This window comes from Tamandua tetradactyla, chromosome 25 (assembly GCF_023851605.1).
Source record: "Tamandua tetradactyla isolate mTamTet1 chromosome 25, mTamTet1.pri, whole genome shotgun sequence".
Classification (NCBI taxonomy): domain Eukaryota; kingdom Metazoa; phylum Chordata; class Mammalia; order Pilosa; family Myrmecophagidae; genus Tamandua; species Tamandua tetradactyla.
In genome coordinates this window covers 14,420,948-14,440,668 of record NC_135351.1, presented here as the reverse complement: position 1 = coordinate 14,440,668, position 19,721 = coordinate 14,420,948, and the positions used below count along the sequence as shown (strand labels likewise).

General features: G+C 41.8%; 1 protein-coding gene and 1 long non-coding RNA gene across 8 annotated transcripts in view; one reads left to right on the top strand and one right to left on the bottom strand.

Annotated features, from left to right (window-relative positions):
• LOC143669084 (uncharacterized) overlaps positions 1–3,905 on the bottom strand; it is a 32,880-nt gene extending 28,975 nt beyond the window's left edge. For all 4 annotated transcript variants that reach the window (XR_013168687.1, XR_013168685.1, XR_013168684.1 and 1 more), the window contains exon 1: positions 3,775–3,905. This is a non-coding gene — a long non-coding RNA (uncharacterized LOC143669084). The remainder of the gene's footprint in view (positions 1–3,774) is intronic.
• The window catches only part of NEDD9 (neural precursor cell expressed, developmentally down-regulated 9), a 192,930-nt gene that overhangs the window by 18,555 nt on the left and 154,654 nt on the right, over positions 1–19,721 (top strand). Inside the window, exons 1-2 of one of the 4 annotated variants that reach the window (XM_077143657.1) lie at positions 3,703–4,188; positions 7,768–7,942. The exons of 2 other annotated variants lie outside the window; for them this stretch is intronic. The gene's annotated coding sequence lies outside the window, so the exon portion shown is untranslated. Of the gene's footprint in view, positions 1–3,702; positions 4,189–7,767; positions 7,943–19,721 lie in introns of those variants that run through there. One more of the 4 variants, XM_077143659.1, reaches the window with a different exon arrangement.

Genomic DNA, 19,721 nt, shown 5'->3' with positions numbered 1-19,721 from the left:
AGATTTCAAACTCAGTGTGTCTCTTACAAAATATTTCTCCTGATCACCTTACAAAAGATGGACTTTGGGGATGGTATACTTTCCCCCCACTCATGTTAATATGCATAGCTAAGTTACAAAACTTCTGGTATTTCTCCGTTTCCTGCAATGGTGTGAACTTGGCTGCTCCCTCAGTAGTTGAATCTCCTCAACCTCTATGAATGCGAAGAGTTTTTAAATCCTTCCCTGCCATAGCCTCTCCTCCCCATCAACACATAATCTTTCACATATAGGATGGACAAATTTTTAAGGCAGAAAGAATCAATATCCTGACCGTAGGTCAAGAAATGACTATGAAGAGTGACATGCTGGCCACATTTCCTCCCTCCCCCAACCATCCAATCCTCACCTACCAGGCTTCTGGAAGCTCATAGCCTACTATAATACAAATTTCCATTTTCTCTCTAGAAGGTGTGACTCTCCAAATGGCTTCTATGTGATGAGGGGTTTTTTTTAATGTTCTTTTTTAAAAAAATTGCATTTTTAAAATGCAATTGTATTGAGATATATTCACACACCATAAAAACTATCTGAGGTATACAATCACTGGCTCCTGGTATCATTACATAGTTGTACACACATTTCCATGATCAATTTTAGAACATTTTCATTACTCCAGAAAAGAAATTAAAGTAAAAAAGGAAACCCATATCTTCCCATACTCCTTAGCCCCCACCCATTATTGACCCATAGTATTGGTACGGCATATTTGTTACTGTTGATAAAAGAAAATTTAAATATGACTGTTAGCTATAGTCCATAGTTTGCTATAGGTACATTTCCCCCATATACCCATCTATTATTAACTCTTAGTTCTATTGAACAGTTTTTTTTAAATGTTTGACTTTTCAAAAAATCATTGAACAAGATAATATCCTGTCTACCAGGTTGTGAGGTGTTTCCTGAAACAACAATGTCATTAACACAACATCAGGAAGGATCCAGAGGCCTTCTAAGCTACACACAACCAAGCATCCCAGGCCAGTCTGCACTAGAGAACAGTTCTGCAGTGGCAGAAGTTCTACAAGAACTACTGTTCCTGTAGTGCAGCTGACCTTAGGCAGTAAAAGGCTATTGCTCCCTCTGTTGTTGAATAGCTCTGCCTGGGCAGAAGGATGGAAAAAGCTGTTTTTGCTTATTGCCCCATACTTGGCCATCTAGTTGGGTTGATGTTGTAAAACTGACTTAGAAGGGATTATTTCTCCATAACTATAGGTTCTGATCATCACCAAACCCTTATTCCAGGGAGGAGTGGGGAAGACTCTGTTTCCTGTCATTTTGGACACACATCTTGTTTTCTCAAGGGTAATGAGACTGTATACCAACTAATTAACCGATATTGTATACCAATTAATCAACCATCCATTTGTAGTGGTATCATGGAACAGAACCTGAAATAAAGAGACTTATTATCTCTTTGAATTGTATCCTGAGTAGTAGTAGAGGTGATGATATTTGTGCTTGTTTTCTGGATGCTATTTCAAGTAGTTACATAAAAGTTGCAAAGCCACGATCTGAATGTTCCTCCAGAACTTGGACTATGTGTTCCCCCAATCAGTGGCAAATAATGGTCAGTGGCTTTCTTGTGCTTTCTAACTTTGTTTGGGGCATGTCTAGCCTTGAGGTCTTGGTTGTGGTCATGCACAGATCTCTGCAGTCCAAGAAACATTTCTCATACTAATGAGGATGGGTCAAAAGAGGGTGCCAGGGTGGTTACAGCTGTCTCAGCATCAAGAGAGAACAAGAACAAGCCAAAAACAGTCAGGAGGATGCTAGGATGATTAGGGGCCCGCACGCAGCCTGAGCAGAAATTGGAGTCGTCATACTTGGGCTTCCAGAGGGATAATGACAAGTTTATCCACGGGAATAAAGAGTTATAGCAACCAGAATATGCTTGTGTAATGTCCCGGTAAATCCATTTAGAAATTTTAAGTATGACAGCTGGCTAAAGAAAGCCAGAATGAAATTGGTGGGTGAAAAGGAAATCTGACAGCCTTAGAAAGTGAAAAACAAGCAAAATGGAGTCTTTGAGAAAGTCCAGTAAGCTTGGCTGGAGGCCCCAGGACAGAACTCAAGCAGTTACTTCTTTGTATTCAGCACAAAGCCCCCTAAGGCTGAGAGCAGGAAATCCTGTCGTTCCCACCCATGTCCTAAGGTCCCCTGAGACAATATTCTTGGTTCCTTAGTCAGCCAGCAGAAACCTTTCATACATACTAATTGGCATAGGCCACAATATTCTTTAGAAAGCTGGTTGAAAGGTCACTGTCATTAAGGCCAATAAAACATTTATCCATGCATTTATTCATCAATAATTTATTGAGTACTGTACTAGGGGGAAGCAAAATGGGATGCTATAATGATTACAAAGGCTAAAGGGAGCAAACAATATAATAAAGTGAGCTTATGGTTGAGAATGATGCTCATTAAAGTATCCAACCCACAACCTAGGAGCATCTTAGAAATGTAAATGTAAATTCAATAGAGTTCCATCCCAGCTCTACTGAATCAGAACCCTAGGGTGGGGCCCAGCTACCTGTGTCTTAACAAGACTTCCCCATGCACGGAAAGTTTGAGAAGTGCTGGAACATGATGGCTCAAACAATGGTGTGTCTTGTCCATTTGTGAGGTGTATGGAAATTGATTTATTATTAATGATCGTTAACATTCCAACATTTGTGGGTAATTTGTGTGAATGTCACCTGCAAAAAGTTAAAAAAAAAAAAAAAAAATGACACAGCCCTGGCTCCACCCCAAGCCTGCTGAGTAGGAACCTCCAGGTGTGGTATCCAGGAATGCATAGTTTTAAAGCTCCCCAGGTGATGCTTATGATCAGCAGGTGTGGGAACCACTCATCTCTAAGAACCATTTTTCCCTGTAAGGAAAGAAAATAAATCCTGGAATTCTAGAGGGAGGTCCCTCAGAGAAAAGGTTTCCCCACCCACCCCCAAAATCTCATGCATAGAAGAGAAACTCCTTCGAAGCGAAAGTGGGAGTTGTGCAGTGCCCCCTTCCCCTCGTGCAGTAGCCACGATGGCTCCTTTATAGAAAGCTGGAGCTCCTCACACGTGGTTTGAACCATTGACAGTCCTGCCAACTGCCCCCCTCCCCCATTCACTGACGAAGCAACTGAGGCACAGAAAAGTAGTGCCTTGACCACGCTAGGAAAAAAATGTCCAGATTTGCCTGGCACTAAGGTTTTTTGTTTTTAAAAAGGGACAGTCTCAAACAAACTAGAACAAATTGGGTCACCCTGGCCAGCGCTTACACTAAATCTACACCGTCGCCTCTGGGATATAGACCTTTCCCGTCTCTAAATGATTATCATTGTTTTTGTTTCTTTTATGCCACAGAATTCAGATTAGTGGCGGTTGTTTTTTTTTAATTATATCTGTTTTTATTCTTTCATTCCAGGAGTAGTACCATTGTTTTGTGTCTTTGAAATACTCTAAAATACTCCGGTAATTATTCATATGTGCCTGTCTTCTCCATCTTATGGGCTCTCGGATCTAATAGGCCATCGGCATAGATTGAGTCTCTTCTCTGGATTTTAAGTGTTTTGTGTATCGGCTGTAGTGCCTACTAGACCTTACTGAGCTCTGTGTAGGGCCAGAACCCTAGGACGCAGGTGAATGAATTCTAACTTATAATCACATAATAAAACAAAAGGAGGGGCAGACTGGCTCTTTTAACAGAAAAGCGCTTTAGGCACAGTTGGGTGCAGGGGCTGTCTCTCACCAGGACTGGGTCTTTCTCCCTCTCCATTCCCGAACCTTGCTCAGGTTGGTTCTGGGTAGTTTTTCAACAGTGGCAACAAGATGGCCGCCAGCACCTCTAAGCCACACCCTATCCTCCCAGCAGCCCCAGCAGCCATCTCATTCCAAGTGATTTTTGTAAAAGCCGCAAGGATTGGCTCTCTGTGCGCTGACTCAGGTCACATGTCCATTCCTTAACCAATTCGCGTGGCCAGGACAAAGGAGCACTCTGATTGGCCAGGCCTTGGTCATGTGTCTGTCCCTAGTCCTAGGGACTGAGAGTAGAGATCGGGGAGTCCCAAAAGAAAGTCTGGGGAGGGGGATGACTCCTAGGGAGGAATCCAGACCTGGCACCGTGGGATTAACAGTTCCAGCCTGACCAAAAGAGGGAAAAGAGGTATAGCTAATAAAGTATCAGTGACAGAGAAAGTTTAAATAGAGTCAGGAGGTTACTCTGGCGGTTCCTCTTAAAACAAACTTCAGGTAGACCTTGCTACCTATCATAACCTGCCAACCCCCAACCAGGACCATTCCAGCCAATCCTAAAGAACACCTAGGGCAATATATAAGATTCCACAAGGGTTTCATGCACTAGAGTAACTTTCCAGAAACGTACAATCTCCATATGGGTCCCTGGTCCAGATAAATCCTGAAACCTAGCCCAGTCTCTCCAGAACATCATGTAGTTCCATCTCCCTACCCCATATTAGTGACAGACCCTTCCACTATCAAAAATTTGGAATTGCCATAGCCGAACACCCCTAAAGACAGGTGTGGAAAGATCAAAGGTGATGGTGTAGTTATACAGAGAAGATAGGATTTAACAAATGAATATGAATGCTGAATCATTAAATTATCTCTTTTAGTCTCCAGTATTTTAGAGCAGCTAGAAGTAAAAACCTAAAATTGTGAAATTGTAATCCATGTCAAAGTCTGAAATATGTTCTGCAACTAATTGAAATTTATAGCTTTTTTGTACGTATGTTATTTTTTTTACAAAAAAAGAAGGAAAAATGTTGATTGTGATGATTAAAAAATATTTAAGCCCTCTGGCCTCCTATATTCTGGAGCAGCTAGAAGCAAAAATCTGAGAGGATCATATGGTTGCCCATGTCAAACTCTGGGATCTGTCTTGTAACCACTTGTTGACCAGTGCTTTGAAAACTACTGCTTTTTTATTTCTTTGCTTTGTATATATGTTATACTATACAATAAAAAAGCTAAAAATGAAAAAAAATTTAAAAAGAAAGTCATTATATGATTCCCAGAAAGTCGGAGAGGAATGGGTGCTGGGCAAGTGAAAAGAAAAGATGTCCAGTGTAGTCTTAAAAGTGACCCAAGAACCCCATCCAAGAGATCTTATCATTCCATCCAATAGTTTCTTCCTTGGTCCCAACCGGGTGCCTTATCTGAGAAGATAAGGATCTAGATTTTGGTTGCCCAAGACCAAACAATCATTTTTTCTCTCTGTTGTTTTTCTCTTGCTCTCTCCTTTCCTGGCCACATTGCAAGCCAGAGTCCACATAACTGGAAGGTTTTTTAACTTATGTAATAAACTTTCCTAAAACATACCTTTAAAATTGAAAAACTGGCTGCCTAAATTATATATATTGTATGATTAAAAAGTTATTGGATGGGGTAGGGGTAAGGTGATCAGAAAAGAAAGAGACAAGCACCACCTTAATAATGGATAAGAGAGCAACGTGGTAAAAATTAGAAAGTCCATAATGAATGCTGGGGCATGCAGAGCCTGCTATAAACAAAACAGGGTCATAACTCAAGGGTCCCAGGGGAGCTGACATTTTCATGCTGATTTAATCTAAGATTTCACCTTTAACAAAGTATAAGGTTTACAGACTAAAAATTAGACACAAAGTATAACTTTACGGGCTGGCTTAATCCTGGACTAAAGAATAGAGCCAGCAGCTGTGTCAGAACTTGCAGGGCCATGTGAAATGCCCTGGTTTGAACAAAACAGAATTAGCCTGTGTAAGAATGACAGGAAGAAAGAGAAAGAGCTTCGGGGCTATTTATTTCTTTTCTATGGCATATATTGAAGAAAAGACTGAGTTATGTGTCACAGACCCAGCTGAAAAGTGTGCGCCCAGCTGGAGCAAAATGGTAGCAAAACGGGCACGAGTCATCAGCTCCCAAATTTGAAGCGCTCCATATTTGGGAATCCAGCAAAGGCTCATCATGTACTCTGATGGAGTCTCATTGGTTCTGGAACAGCCACGAGCATCAGTCAAATATTATATATGCCAAGACCTTGGAATCCTAACAAGACTACCTTGAGATAGAGGAAAAAGAGGCAAGGACGTAAACATGTTTTAAAAGCCTACTATGTGCCAGGGACTATCCTCAGTGCTTTACAGCTTTATCACATTGGATCCTCAAATAACTATTAAATAATTGCAACTGTCCTCATTTAATAGCTGGGAAAGCTGAAGTTCAATATTTAGACCAGGTCATATAGCTGCAAGTAGATGAGCGGGCTCATCATCAGTATTGCCATTATCATTTTTATATTAATAGTCATCTGTCCTCACATGCCTATTTTGTACCAAGGACATTATGTAAATTAACTCAGCTCTTCACAGCTCTGAAATATATTGTCAGCATTATAAAGATGTGTAAACTGAAGCTCAGAGAAGTTAAATAAGTTGTGGAAGTCACACAATCCAATGAAAGACATTCCAACTCAGATATTTCTGACTCTTAAGACTGTTCTTACCATTATGCTATGCTCCCAGAGAACATTAAGGAATCTAAACCAAGGTTTAGTCAACTTCCGAGTAAGAAGTTGCTAAAAGAAACTGAAAAGTTATACTTGAGGCCTAACGAAACGAAGGAACTTAAAAAGAGTGCGTGGGTGTGTTCCTGGGAGAACACACAGAAAAGAGAAAGGAGTTGGGCAGTTTAGTGGTTGTGGGAAGATTAGCCAATCAAGAAAACAAATGCTAGACAGCAATCGTAGATTAAGCCAAAGCATGCTGGGTCCAGCCTGGTGTGTCAACATCGATACCACCCACAAGGAAAGATCCATCCACTCCGTCTCGCCCAGGTGCTTGGTTGAACATCTATAGTGTACCTGACTCACCTCTCTAGAGAGGCAAGAGGCACTTGAAGGGGAAAAGCTGGCATTTCCAAGCTCCGGGTTTCAGATGAGAAACTCTCCTGTGTCCTGTGAGAAGTGGTGGCAGCGATTCTCAAACCTGAAGAAGAGGAAACGTGGGGTGGAGATGGGATAGGACAGGGTTTTCAGATGTTGAGAAAACTACTGAGTCTGTGGGTCTATGTTTTTCCCCACGCTTAGTCCTAAAGGAAGTTGCCAAAGCCAGATGAGGGACTTCTGTTTGGGATTGCCCAGGTCTGCCTGGTCTTTGCAATTAGTAATCAGGGTATTTGAAAGGGAAAGTAACCAAGGGAAAACATAGTTTTGATGAGGCAAGAGTTGCAAAATGGTTGTGTAATAGTGGCAGTGGCCTCCGGGAACATCTGTGACCCTGCCCAGGTTATAGGAGACTTTGAATGGGGTCAGCCTTAGGCTTGGGCCAAAAGCACTATTGTCAAAATTATGACTTGAAGCCCCCCCTCTCTCTTAAGGTATTGACTCCAGAGGTCAGCCTGACACCTAAAATCCTCACCTTAAATGATTTCCTACTTAAGACTGGATATAAATGAAGAGATCAGATAGAAATGAAAACATGTTGCTTAAATGGTATAATCCTTGAAGCCATTTTTTGGCCATTACTAGCCAATTGTAAATTACTTTGTTGTTTATTAGATCAACTCTGTTGCTCAGACTAGCTCCCCAAGAATGTGAATTCAGCCTAGAAGGTTTGATAAGACATTAAGTTTGTATTCCAATGAACTAAATTTGAACTGAGAGACCCCTTGAGCTATATGGATTGAGTTTGTATCCCAGATTTACAACTAAAGAAATCTGCCTCTAAAAGCAGTGACTTGCTCAAAGTTGCAGGTGATAAAGATAAAAGGAAGAGGCTGGGATCCTGACCTGCGGTAATGCACCCCCAGGGTGCTGTTCCTGCTACACCATCTGGCTTGTTCTTCTGTTGAAGAGGTGGAGTACTGAAGTGACCTTGGCAGTTGAGGAGAGCCTGAGATGGAGGCTGGACAGAGCAGGCTGTGTGAGCCTTCCCATGGGGGCTTCTTAACCAAAATGGGGATTCATGAAGAGTGGTAGTGGAGAAGAGGTCGGGGGCATGGAAATGCAGTTGTAAGGAGGGGACAACAGGGAAAATTGACCGAACCTTCCCAGCTCAGCTTTGTGCCAACTCTGGTGGGGTGAAGCCAGCTGAGTGTGGGCTCCCATACAGAAGAGCGGTTTTTACATCCCCTCCACATGGGTGCCTGTTTGGGTTTGCTAATGCTGCTGGAATACAATATATTAGAAAAGGGTTGGCTTTTATAAAGGGAATTTATTAAGTTACAAGTTTACATTCTAAGGCCATATAATGTCCAAATTAAGGCATTTATAGGAAGATACCTTGACTCAAGAAAGACCAGTGGACCCAAAACACCCTCTGTCAACTGAGCTGGTGACTGCTGGGATCTTTGGCTTCTGGTTTCAAAAAGCTTCTCCATGGGTGTTTTCTTTCTGTATCTCTAAATGTTTGGATCTCGTGATGGCTCTGAGTTTTCTCCAAAATATTTCCCCTTTTAAAAGACTCCAGTAAACTGATCAAGACCCACCTTGAATGGGCCGAGTCACATCTCTATCTAATCAAAAGGTCCTTCTTACGTTTGGATGTGTCACATCTCCATAGATACAATCCAATCAAAGTTTCCACCCCGCACTATTGAACCAGGATTGAAAGAAACATGGCTACCCCTATTGAATCAGGAAAAATGAAATGGCTTCTCGGAAGTACATAAAAGCTTCAAACTGGCACAGTGCCCAAGAGCTGGGACTCTACAGAGCACAAACTCAGGGTCACTGCATTTGCTGGCTGAGAAGCCAAGCCCTCTCTGCCTGTGAATTCTAGTGTGTCCATAATGAGATTTAATCTACCCACTCAACAGAGGAGACTTTGAACTCCAGGAGGCCTCTGAGTCTTCTCATGATCACACAACAAAAGAAGATAAACTAACCACAGGTATTTACTTCCTTAATAAAGAGCATCACTCTTTTAGGTGGGGCTATAATAACACCAGTCCCTTTATTCTTTTTCCTTTTAAGGAGTGTCCACATCACTGTATGGAAGAATAAGACTGGAAGAGTCTGCTGAATCAGTTCTTAGTGCAGAAAAGTCCTTTCTTTGTAATTTAAAAGATACAACTACTATACATAAAGAGCATGTTTATTCAGTCAATGAGCAGTTGCTGTGTGCCAGACATGTCCTAGAAGCTGGAGAAGGCAGACAAAGCCCCTATTTGCACGGAGCTTATAATCTAACAATGGAAAGACAAAGAAACCAAATAAATAAATTCACTAGATTGTGTCTGAATAGGGATGGGCGCCATAAAGAAACTAAAAATGGTTATATGGCGCAGGCACTCCAGATAGGGAAGTCTTGGGAGCTTCAGGCACTGAGATCAGTAGGTGCTGAAATGGTGTTTGAGGAAGAGCAAGGAGGCATGTGTGGCTGGAGGGCATGCAGCAGAGGAAAGTAGCATGAGATGAGTTTGGAAACTGTTTACACCCTCCATCTATCATACTGTCTAGGCCTTTTGATCTCAGTTGAAAAAAAACTTTCACTAATGCTTAATGCCTTTTTGGTGTTTACAACCAGTGCATGATGTGTACTTTTAACTCAGAGGTAAGTCCTCTACAGGTGTTTATAAGTTGAAAAGAAGATAATCATTTTCCCTGGAAGTCTCTTTGGAAACTTGGGAGCAGAGTAGGGGACTTGGGGCAGTTCAATCTTGGATTCCCTGAGGTTTATCTGGAAGTGAAGGCTATTCCTCCTTGGTCACAACAGCAGGGAAGGACAGCCTTACCCCATATACAGAGCCAAAGTTGGAGAGGATTCCCCTTTGAGGTTTTTGGCTGCATCACACACTCATGCTCACACACATGCACACAGACCTCTGTTATCTTGGTGTTCACGTCTGCCTCTTGTTCACCACAGCGCATGCTAAGATCGGTGCACAAGTGCCTGAAAGTCTGAAATTCCCTCACACTGTCCCAAACCACATGCAGTTGAAATAATTTGCGAATCCAATGGTCTCCTGCTACTCAGCTTTTTTGGCTTGGATTTAAAGTATTAATCAGCTCATCCTCTTCATCTCTCACCCCACCTCTTCCTTTACCACCCTCCCCCCAAGAAATGTATTAGTGACTCCCTGTTAAACCTCAAATAGTCTCTCAAGTGGATTTCTCCTCCCTGATTCATCTCTTTGAATCATCAAGTGAATTTTCCCTCTTACTCTCACACCTCTTTCCTATCCTACTTTACCCTGGTCCCTCTTCTCAGGCACCTTATTCCAGGCAAGCACATCTTCTTTTAGAAACATCTTTCTTCTTTGATAAATTTCTCCAATTCCACAAGTATTCCCCCAGATCCCTTTCCTTTCTTTTTAGAAGGTGGCCTCCTGGCACTTATAACCCTAACAGTCAGAAGAACATTGAATGAAAGTTATGAGGACTTTTCATCACAGGGACTCTCCACACCCTTGGGTCACAATCCCCAGAGGGAAAAAAATGGATAACAGTCTTTGAATACTGACTTTCTAATGGGGATGGTAGCAAGAGTAGTGGAAAGGAAATAAGAGGAAAGAAATTCCTTATTTTTTTTAAAGATAAGAATAAACCAAGAAGGAGCCGAGCCGCCCGACCTCCCTACCCCCTCTCTCTCTCCGCCGGACCGCCGCGCGGCGCATGCGCCCCGCAGCAGCCGAGCCGCCCGACCTCCCTACCCCCTCTCTCTCTCCGCCGGACCGCCGCGCGGCGCACGCGCCCCGCAGCAGCCGAGCCGCCCGACCTCCCTACCCCCTCTCTCTCTCCGCCGGACCGCCGCGCGGCGCACGCGCCCCGCAGCAGCCGAGCCGCCCGACCTCCCTACCCCCTCTCTCTCTCCGCCGGACCGCCGCGCGGCGCACGCGCCCCGCAGCAGCCGAGCCGCCCGACCTCCCTACCCCCTCTCTCTCTCCGCCGGACCGCCGCGCGGCGCACGCGCCCCGCAGCAGCCGAGCCGCCCGACCTCCCTACCCCCTCTCTCTCTCCGCCGGACCGCCGCGCGGCGCACGCGCCCCGCAGCAGCCGAGCCGCCCGACCTCCCTACCCCCTCTCTCTCTCCGCCGGACCGCCGCGCGGCGCACGCGCCCCGCAGCAGCCGAGCCGCCCGACCTCCATACCCCCTCTCTCTCTCCGCCGGACCGCCGCGCGGCGCACGCGCCCCGCAGCAGCCGAGCAGCCCGACCTCCCTACCCCCCTCCTCCCCCTCCTGCTCCGGCTGCTCTCCAACCAACACGGTGCCCTCTTCCCCCGCCTTCACCGTGCTCCTCCGCCACCAGCCTCGACAGCCTTGCCGCCCTCACCTTTCCTCCTCCAGAACAACTACTGGGGGAGTGGAGATAATACAGAGCAGCTCCCGGAGCCACGAGGGAGATCAAAGGGACAGCGTACCCCATCCTGGAACGGCTGACTATCTGGGAGAACCAGCTCCGGTGAGATCACCAAGAGGCACGGGCTTTCCTGGGTGGGACAGCAAGCGACCGGAGTCCCTCCCTTCCACCTTCCCAGGCCAGCTGGTAGAATTGGACAGGCGGTCCCCTTAGGCCGCGGCGGCTGGTGCCCCCACCACACGAGGCCCCCCGGAACAACTGAGATAGCTGGGTCGGAAATCCCCAGACTGCGGAGAACAGTGACCGGGGGATCCCTTCCAAACACGTGACTCCCCCGTCGGCTGGGAGCAGTGCACTCTCCCGGGCTGCGACAGCTGGCGCCCTCCCACCACGCTTGGTGCCCCGGGCAGACTAGCCAATTTGGCCGGACGCTCTCCTGTGCTGCGACAGCCGGCGACCCGCCCCGCGTTTGGAACCCCGGGCCGGCTGGCATTCTTCCAAGACGCTTCGGTTGCCGAACCTCCCCTACGGCGAGAGTTTTCCAGAGTTGAGGGACCCACAGCAACTTTCGCTGGTGGAACCCACAGACAGGCGTGTGCCACGTGCGCCACCTACTGGGCAGGATAGGAAGAACAGAACCCAGAGACTGCGCAGAAAAATCTTTCAACCCGTGGGGTCGAACACCCGGGGAAATCTGACTAAATGCCCAGACGCCAGCAGAAGATAACGGACCACGCTCAGAAAATTGAACATATGGCCCAGTCAAACGAAGAAACCAATAGTTCAAATGAGATACAGGAGCTGAAACAACTAATGCTGAATATACGAACAGAAATGGAAAACCTCTTCAAAAACGAAATCGATAAATTGAGGGAGGACATGAAGAAGACATGGGCTGAACATAAAGAAGAAATAGAAAAACTGAAAAAACAAATCACAGAACTTATGGAAGTGAAAGATAAAGTAGAAAAGATGGAAAAAACAATGGATACCTACAATGACAGATTTAAAGAAACAGAAGATAGAATTAGTGATTTGGAGGATGAAACATCTGAACTCCAAAAAGAAACAGAAACTATCCGGAAAAGAATGGAAAAATTTGAACAAGGTATCAGGGAACTCAAGGACAATGTGAACCGTACAAATATACGTGTAGTGGGTATCCCAGAAGGAGAAGAGAAGGGAAAAGGAGGAGAAAAACTAATGGAAGAAATTATCACTGAAAATTTCCCAACTCTTATGAAAGACCTAAAATTACAGATCCAAGAAGTGCAGCGCACCCCAAAGAGATTAGACACAAATAGGCGTTCCCCAAGACACTTACTAGTTAGAATGTCAGAGGTCAAAGAGAAAGAGAGGATCTTGAAGGCAGCGAGAGAAAAACAATCCGTCACATACAAGGGAAACCCAATAAGACTATGTGTAGATTTCTCAGCAGAAACCATGGAAGCTAGAAGACAGTGGGATGATATATTTAAGTTACTAAAAGAGAAAAACTGCCAGCCAAGACTCCTATATCCAGCAAAATTGTCCTTCAAAAATGAGGGAGAAATTAAAACATTCTCAGACAAAAAGTCACTAAGAGAATTTGTGACCAAGAGACCAGCTCTGCAAGAAATACTAAAGGAAGCACTAGAGTCAGATACAAAAAGACAGAAGAGAGAGACATGGAGAAAAGTGTAGAAAGAAGGAAAGTCAGATATGATATATATAATACAAAAGGCAAAATGGTAGAGGAAAATATTATCCAAACAGTAATAACTCTAAATGTCAATGGACTGAATTCCCCAATTAAAAGACATAGACTGGCAGAATGGATTAAAAAACAGGATCCTTCTATATGCTGTCTACAGGAAACACATCTTAGACCCAAAGATAAATATAGGTTGAAAGTGAAAGGTTGGGAAAAGATATTTCATGCAAACAACAACCAGAAAAGAGCAGGAGTGGCTATACTAATATCCAACAAATTAGACTTCAAATGTAAAACAGTTAAAAGAGACAAAGAAGGACACTATATACTATTAAAAGGAACAATTAAGCAAGAAGACATAACAATCATAAATATTTACGCACCGAACCAGAATGCCCCAAAATACGTGAGGAATACACTGCAAACACTGAAGAGGGAAATAGACACATATACCATAATAGTTGGAGACTTCAATTCACCACTCTCATCAATGGACAGAACATCTACACAGAGGATCAATAAAGAAATAGAGAACCTGAATATTACTATAAATGAACTTGACTTAACAGACATTTATAGGACATTACATCCCACAACAGCAGGATACACCTTTTTTTCAAGTGCTCATGGATCATTCTCAAAGATAGACCATATGCTGGGTCACAAAGCAAGTCTTAACAAATTTAAAAATATTGAAATCATACACAACACTTTCTCGGATCATAAAGGAATGAAGTTGGAAATCAATAATAGGCGGAGGGCCAGAAAATTCATAAATACATGGAGGCTCAACAACACACTCTTAAACAACAAGTGGGTCAAAGAAGAAATTGCAAGAGAAATTAGTAAATACCTAGAGGCAAATGAAAATGAAGATACAACATATCAAAACTTATGGGACGCAGCAAAGGCAGTGCTAAGAGGGAAATTTATTGCCCTAAATGCCTTTATCAGAAAAGAAGAAAAGGCAAAAATGCAGGAATTAACTGTCCACTTGGAAGAACTGGAGAAAGAACAGCAAACTAATCCCAAAGCAAGCAAAAGGAAAGAAATAACAAAGGTTAGAGCAGAAATAAATGAAATTGAAAACATGAAAACAATAGAGAAAATCAATAAGACCAGAAGTTGGTTCTATGAGAAAATCAACAAGATTGATGGGCCCTTAGCAAGATTGACAAAAAGAAGAAGAGAGAGGATGCAAATAAATAAGATTAGAAATGAAAGAGGAGACATAACTACTGACCTCACAGAAATAAAGGAGGTAATAACAGGATACTATGAACAACTTTACGCTAATAAATACAACAATTTAGAAGAAATGGACAGGTTCCTGGAAAGACATGAACAACCAACTTTGACTCAAGAAGAAATAGACGACCTCAACAAACCAATCACAAGTAAAGAGATTGAATTAGTTATTCAAAAGCTCCCTAAAAAGAAAAGCCCAGGACCAGACGGCTTCACATGTGAATTCTATCAAACATTCCAGAAAGAATTAGTACCTACTCTCCTCAAACTCTTCAACATAATCGAAGTGGAGGGAAAACTACCTAATTCATTCTATGAAGCCAACATCACCCTCATACCAAAACCAGGCAAAGATATTACAAAAAAAGAAAACTACAGACCAATCTCTCTAATGAATACAGATGCAAAAATCCTCAATAAAATTCTAGCAAATCGTATCCAACAACACATTAAAAGAATTATACATCATGACCAAGTAGGATTCATCCCAGGTATGCAAGGATGGTTCAACATAAGAAAATCAATTAATGTAATACACCATATCAACAAATCAAAGCAGAAAAATCACATGATCATCTCAATTGATGCAGAGAAGGCATTTGACAAGATTCAACATCCTTTCCTGCTGAAAACACTTCAAAAGATAGGAATACAAGGGAACTTCCTTAAAATGATAGAGGGAATATATGAAAAACCCACAGCTAATATCATCCTCAATGGGGAAAAATTGAAAACTTTCCCCCTAAGATCAGGAACAAGACAAGGATGTCCACTATCACCACTATTATTCAACATTGTGTTGGAAGTTCTAGCCAGAGCAATTAGGCAAGAAAAAGAAATACAAGGCATCAAAATAGGAAAGGAAGAAGTAAAACTATCACTGTTTGCAGACGATATGATACTATATGTAGAAAACCCAGAAAAATCCACAACAAAATTAATAGAGCTAATAAATGAGTACAGCAAAGTAGCAGGCTACAAGATCAACATTCAAAAATCTGTAGCTTTTCTATACACTAGTAATGAACAAGCTGAGGCGGAAATCAAGAAACGAATCCCATTTACAATCGCAACTAAAAGAATAAAATACCTAGGAATAAATTTAACCAAAGAGACAAAAAACCTATATAAAGAAAACTACAAAAAACTGTTAAAAGAAATCACAGAAGACCTAAATAGATGGAAGGGCATACCGTGTTCATGGATTGGAAGACTAAATATAGTTAAGATGTCAATCCTACCTAAATTGATTTACAGATTCAATGCAATACCAATCAAAATCCCAACAACTTATTTTTCAGAAATAGAAAAACCAATAAGCAAATTTATCTGGAAGGGCAGGGTGCCCCGAATTGCTAAAATCATCTTGAGGAAAAAAAACGAAGCTGGAGGTCTCGCGCTGCCTGACTTTAAGGCATATTATGAAGCCACAGTGGTCAAAACAGCATGGTATTGGCATAAAGATAGATATATCGACCAATGGAATCGAATAGAGTGCTCAGATATAGACCCTCTCATCTATGGACATTTGATCTTTGATAAGGCAGTCAAGCCAACTCACCTGGGACAGAGCAGTCTCTTCAATAAATGGTGCCTAGAGAACTGGATATCCATATGCAAAAGAATGAAAAAAGACCCATCTCTCACACCCTATACAAAAGTTAACTCAAAATGGATCAAAGATCTAAACATTAGGTCTAAGACCATAAAACAGATAGAGGAAAATGTTGGGAGATATCTTATGGATCTTACAACTGGAGGTGGTTTTATGGACCTTAAACCTAAAGCAAGAACACTGAAGAAGGAAATAAATAAATGGGAGCTCCTCAAAATTAAACACTTTTGTGCATCAGAGAACTTCATCAAGAAAGTAGAAAGACAGCCTACACAATGGGAGACAATATTTGGAAACGACATATCAGATAAAGGTCTAGTATCCAGAATTTATAAAGAGATTATTCAACTCAACAACAAAAAGACAGCCAACCCAATTACAAAATGGGAAAAAGACTTAAACAGACACCTACCAGAAGAAGAATTACGGATGGCCAAGAGGCACATGAAGAGATGCTCAATGTCCCTGGCCATTAGAGAAATGCAAATCAAAACCACAATGAGATATCATCTCACACCCACCAGAATGGCCATTATCAACAAAACAGAAAATGACAAGTGCTGGAGAGGATGCGGAGAAAGAGGCACACTTATTCACTGTTGGTGGGAATGTCAAAGGGTGCAACCACTGTGGAAGGCAGTTTGGCGGTTCCTCAAAAAGCTGAATATAGAATTGCCATACGACCCAGCAATACCACTGCTAGGTATCTACTCAAAGGACTTAAGGGCAAAGACACAAACGGACATTTGCACACCAATGTTTATAGCAGCGTTATTTACAATTGCAAAGAGATGGAAACAGCCAAAATCTCCATCAACAGAAGAGTGGCTAAACAAACTGTGGTATATACATACGATGGAATATTATGCAGCTTTAAGACAAGATAAACTTGTGAACCATGTAATAACATGGATGGACCTAGAGAATATTATGCTGAGTGAATCCAGCCAAAAACTGAAGGACAAATACTGTATGGTCCCACTGTTGTGAATGGACATTCGAGAATAAACTTGAAGTGTGTCATTGGTAACAGGGTTCAGCAGGAGTTGGAAACAGGGTAGGACGGTGGGTGGTTGAAGCTGGGGGGATACAGATTGTGCAACAGGACTAGATGCAGGGACTCGAGGATGGACAGCACAGTGATGCCTAGTTGTGAAGTGGTCATGTTGAAATACTGAATGAAGCTGCATCTGAGCTATAGGGTTTTTTTTTTGTTTTTGTTTGCTTGTTGATTTGTTTGTTGTTGTTGTTTTTTACTATTACTACTACTTTTATTTCTTTTCTTTATATTAACATTTTATATCTTTTTCTGTTGTGTTGCTAGTTCCTCTAAACTGATGCAAATGTACTAGGAAACAATGATCATGCATCTATGTGATGATGTTAAGAATTACTGAGTGCATATGTGGAATGGTATGATTTCTAAATGTTGTGTTAATTTCTTTTTTTTCTTTCCGTTAATAAAAAAAAAAAAAAAAAAAAAAAAAAAAAAAAAAAAAAAAAAAAAAGAATAAACCAAGAAGGAGACAAAGTACCTGTTATTTGAACTTCAGAGCTAGAGTGGCTGATATTCATGGTGGGACAAGGGGAGAGGATACAGTACTGGCCAGCAACTAGGGACTATGCCAAGCAAACTGTAATCACATGCTGGAGTGTATGGCATTCAGTCTAAGTGTGGCATAAATCAGAGTGAAGTTGGGGTTTGCCTTGGAGGAAGTGGTACTGAGGCCATAATCTTAGAGTCATCCAGATGGCTTAGAAGGTTGGAATCTTAGTTGTGAACTCTCTACCTGTAATAAGCATGCTTTTACTTGATATTTGGAATTCAGTTTGTGCTCTTCTTTGCAAGAGTGTGGCACTTAGAATAGAATTGTGTCTCCCTGGGAAGCTGTAGTGTCCACACCACCTTCTAAACCAGCCCTACCTGGAATGAGTGCTCTGCCTTCAAGGTAAATATCTTCAATAGCGTGAACCTTCCAGTAGGGTGGATGAGGTGGATTTTTTTAATTATCTGGAATGTGATGCTGAATGAGATGCCTAAACTCAGTAGTATTGAGGCCCTACTTATATTCTGTCAATCACAGAGTACTTCTGGAGCATTTCTGTGTAGCCAGAGATGTGCCAGGCCCAGGTGTCATGAAATCACAACACTTAAGAGAATTCACACTTATTTACTGAAAGATCCAAAAGGGGCCTTGAGGTGGTAGGTAGCAGAGATGAGAGGTGCAGTCCACCCACCTCTGTCACTTGCCAGATAGAGCCCTGTTCCCCTTCCCCATTCTTACCTAACTCCCTAGTTGTACCTCTATCATCTTATGACTGAGTAAAAAAAAGTCTGTGGTTACATTTATTATAAACATTTATATTTCACCTGACAGCTTAGATAAAATATCTTTCATAGCATACCAGCCACTTGCACAAATATTTAGTCCATGTGTGATATCTTTTTGCGTGGCGTCATGATTTTTAATTTTGGTTTAGACTAAAATGTTGGGTTTTATACCATATTGCTGTAGCATAATTTAACCTGTCTACTCAATCTTACCCTTGATGACAGTAAAGAAAGTCAATTAACTAATTAATTCATGTAATATTTATCGAGCACATACTATGTGCCAGGCACTATTCTTGGTATTGTTCAGACCAGTGAACAAAACAGACAAAAGTCCTTACCTATCTGGGGCTTACATTCTAGAAGGGATGATAAAATAAGATGAATAAAATATATAGTGTGTTAGACAGGCAAGAACTCTGCCTGTTGAGCCACGGTAGCCCACCCCAGGTCATTGACTTTTGGCAAATATAGACCCCTACTGGACTCATCAAGATATAGAATATTTTTATCTTCCTGGAAAGCTCCTTTTATAGTCAATCTCCTACCCTGAACTTAAGCTACTACAGATCTGAATTATATTACTATGGATTAGTTTTACTTGTTCACAGTTTCATATAAATAGACTTACAGAGTTTGTAGTCCTTTGAATGTGGCTTCTTCTGCTCAGCTTAAAATCTGTGAGCCTCATCCATGTTATGTTTATCACTGGTTATTGTTTTTTGCTGATGAGCAGTAGCCCATTGCATGAATATACCATGTTTTAAAAATCCTGTTATTTATTATTTCTGCTACTCTTCATTCTTGCTATAGTTTCCATCTGGCACCATTTCCCTTTGGGCTGAAAGGATTCCTCTAGCATCTCTTGTAGCTAAAGTCTACGGGTAATGAATTTTCTCATGTATTGTTTACCTGAAAATGTGTTTATTGCACCTTAATTCTGAAGATTATTTTTGCTTAATACAGAATTCCAAGTTGACAAGATTTTTTCATTCAGCACATGAAAGATGATTTCATTGTCTTCTAGCCTCTACTGTTTCTAATGAAAAATTCACAATCACTCTTAACTTTGTTCCTCTATTGGCAATGTGGCTTTTACCTCTGATATTTTCAAGATTTTTTTCTTTATGCTTAGTGTTCCATCATTTGACTATCAGGTACTGAGGTGGGATTCTCTTTACGTTTATCTTGTTTGCACTGCTTGGATTTATAAGTTTGTGTTTTTCTAAACATTTTTGAAGTTCTTGGCCATCATTTCTTCAGGTATTTTTCTACCCTCATTCTATTCTCTTTCCCAGATATCAGTCGCATATATATTCAATTATTTGATATTGACTCACAGATTTCTGACCCTCTATTCATTTTTATTTAATTTTTTGCTTTGTTCAGATCTGATACTTTCTATTCATCTGTCTCCAATTTCACTGAGTTTTTCTTCTACCATCTCTACTCTGCTAGTAAGTCTTCCAATGAATGTTTCACTTCAGTGATTCACAGTTATAGAGTTTCCAC